Consider the following 3247-nt stretch of genomic DNA (forward strand, 5'->3'; position numbering starts at 1 on the left):
AAATAGTCTGCTAACTTCCTGTAGAACCAGTTTTCTCTGATTTGGCTTGCTTGGCTGGGGGTGCCTTCTCCTTGACCTGTGTTGTGGTTGCCCTAGGTGTGTCCCTACTTGTTTGGCCTTTTTCAATATTCTTTGCTCTCTTCTGCAATATTTTTTCCGAGGTGTTTGTGCCATTGTTCCTCCCACAATTCTAGGCTTAGCAATTTGGCCCATTTCTCCTTTTCCTCTCTGTTTCTTCCGTATTTTTTTCTTTCTTTTCCTCTTGCTTTCCTTGTGATGGTTTCACTATGATGGTTTACCCTAGCTTTTCTTTCCCTTAGCTTCCTTACCCTTAGTTTTCTTCTCTGCCTCAATATATTGCTTCCTCACACTCTGTTTTGGCTTGTGCACTGATAAGAATGGGAATTCTATATATGGTTTCCTCCCCAGAATGTGGAGGAAAGTATCCCTCAAGTGTTTTTTTCTTTGCAAACCATTCAACCAGTACTGTCATGCTTTTCACTCTATTGAGTCTTGCCATAGAAAAGATAATGGGCTTTTTATGGTCATTCAAAATACACACATGTTCAGCTGTCTGTTCGGGATTGAACAAGAGTTTTTCAATTGAACCATGTAAAGCAGTTAGACGATGATGCTTCCCTGTATAAGGGAAATAACTCTGCATGTCTGCTCCAGGAGAAACAATGTTGAACTTGGGATCAAAAACATCAATTCCATGAACCACACGATAAAGACCAGCAAGGGTGAAAGCAGTTCCTGTCATACTGGCCAACAATATCCTTGCTCCCAACAATCTCTTGATATATGCTAGTGATAATAAAATCTGTATGATTCATTGCAATTAGATCTGCAGTAAACTGGCAAGAGAAATGGTATTTTTCTTCATATTTTTCAGTATATGTCTGAATCTAAATATTTGGTCTTCTCCAAAGCATGGGCTATGTTGCACTGAAGACAATTCCAGGCAGCAATAAGAAAACGGCTTTTGAATTCATAGACAAACTTGCATTCACATTTTTCCTACCCCCTAAACACATCGAATTCACCACCTTTTGAATTATTTGCATGGGAAAGTCCTGTTCAGGCCTACCTCACTGAGAATTTCCACCCTCGATGTGAACAGTCCAAGCTTCATTGTATGTTGGGTCTCCTGTAGCATAGCTTCCTATAGAAACGCATGTAGAGTGCCCCTGCGCCTCTGAACGATATTGGTATGCGGGAGAATTTTGAATAAGCCGAAAAACTTGGTGAAGGATGTCAGTTTAACAGAATTCAAAGGCAGAGGATTCAGCCAAGGAGGTTTGCAAGTGTAAATGAACAACAGTTAACGTGAGTCTTCAGCCGAGCATTCCTTTAATTACTGCGTGATTTGTGGTGAGGTGGCAAAAACATGTGTTTTCTTCATTTGAACTACAGTGATGTTATAAATTGTATGTTCTCCTCTATCTGTTAATTATTTGACGTCCTGTGCACTAGAGTTCAACAGATCTACCACTAACTGCGTTTTTCAAATTCCTCATGAATGACCATACACGTATGCTGCGTGATTTTTCCTTGAGTGCTAGAGAACTGGATGTCAAGTTAACCTTGCTATATTCGTGGCTTAATTTCACCATTCCATTCATTCATGCATTTCTTTAATTAGATTCATGCAATAGAGGAACAGGTTTTAGTCACGTACCTGAACTCAAATGGCTGCTATGAAGTGCTTTTTGTTGCTGCATGCTCATATTCTGCTGCTGCATGCCTGGATCCTTTGGTTGCATGAGGGCTTGGCTGATGATTTTTGGTTGTTTTTCCTTGTGCAGGTGTCCTCTGACCAGATCTAAGCTGCAAGCATTTGTTTCCACGTTCAAATCTGCACCTTCAAGCTGTTGCTGCTGAATTTTCACCGGACCAGAACTTGTTTTCGCCATTGCTTCCAAACGGTGAACCAGATTGATCTGAAACTTTCTGATCATGTTCCTATCATCATGATGCACCTCCCATAGCAAAATTGTGATCAATGGATGCACAAATTTCGAGACAAATGGAAAATGGCTGAATATTTCAGAGATCAATTTCTTGGAAACCATGCAATCGGAATCGGCTGAAACTGCTTGGGTAGGCTACTATCACCCAAGTTCATCGCCCCATGAAACAGGTTTTGAAACGGATGCACGGATATGGAGAAAATGCAAAAATGGCTGAAGGATATGGAGGCTGATTTCTCGGAAACCGTGCACCGGAATTGGCTGAAACTACTCAGGCATGTTGCCATCAACCTTGTACAATTCCCCATAAAACGGTTTTTCAAATGGATGCATGGTTTTCAAGTTAGGGAAAAAACAAATTTTGTTCTAGGTATTTTTGCTTCAAGGCATTCTACAGTTTTTGTTGCGTGGTAAGAAAAATGAAATTGGGATATGATGCAGGTATGGAGATGATGGAGGAGGAGTTTGAAGATTGCAGGAGGACTTTTGAACCCTTGAGGAAGCTACCATGTTCGCCACACCACCTTTCTTAAATCCATTTCTAGCTTCCTACAATTTCTACAGGAGCTTCCTGTAGAAGCACAATGAAGAAGCACAATGAGGTGGAAAAGATGATGGAAAAGGGTGAGGAATGGGAACATGGATGCTTGCAGGCATAACCAATGGATTCCAAGCTTTAGATCCCCTTCCAAAATCGAATCTGGCTCGCTTGAAGGTTCTGTAGGATGTTTCCTGTAGAAATATAGAACTTCCTCTAGAAGGCACAAAAACTCCTTTGTCTTTATTTGAGTGATCCTCCTGACCTGCAATGTCATTGCTGCAACCTGAAAATATTCAATGGAAATTAGATTTATTTTTCTTTTTCTTTTTCTCTTTTTTTTTTGAAAAACAACTAGGGCGCCTCATGGAGGTTTTCACCCAGAGATCTTATTCTCTTTTCTCTTTTTCCCAACCCATTGACCGCCTCATGGAGGTTTTCAATCATTGAGCCAATCTAAGGTGCCTTCGAGGAGGTTTTCACCTTAGATTTTTATTCTCTTCTTATTTTCATTTTTTCCTCTTTTTTCTTTTTTTCTTTTTTTTTTCTACCCTACCTTACTTGAAAAACAAAATTCTTTTCAAGTATATGAATACTTCCAATGGAGCCATGTGCACATCGAGATTAGAGACAAAATGATGTGGCAACTTAAGATGCATGCTTTGACAGCTATCCGGATTTCAAAGACCAAATGATTTGACTTTGAAGGGATCAAACATAGCTGAGGAAGAGAGTA

General features: G+C 40.1%; 1 pseudogene; it reads right to left on the reverse strand.

The window, feature by feature from the left end:
• Nucleotides 1-349: 349 nt before the first annotated feature.
• LOC149219409 (sucrose synthase 2 pseudogene) lies at nucleotides 350-763 on the reverse strand (annotated as a pseudogene).
• Between the last annotated feature and the right edge of the window lie 2484 nt (nucleotides 764-3247).

This window comes from Pinus tabuliformis, chromosome Q (assembly GCF_031772625.1).
Source record: "Pinus tabuliformis cultivar Carrire ecotype Pingquan chromosome Q, CPIR1, whole genome shotgun sequence".
In the NCBI taxonomy this organism is placed as follows: Eukaryota; Viridiplantae; Streptophyta; class Pinopsida; order Pinales; family Pinaceae; genus Pinus; species Pinus tabuliformis.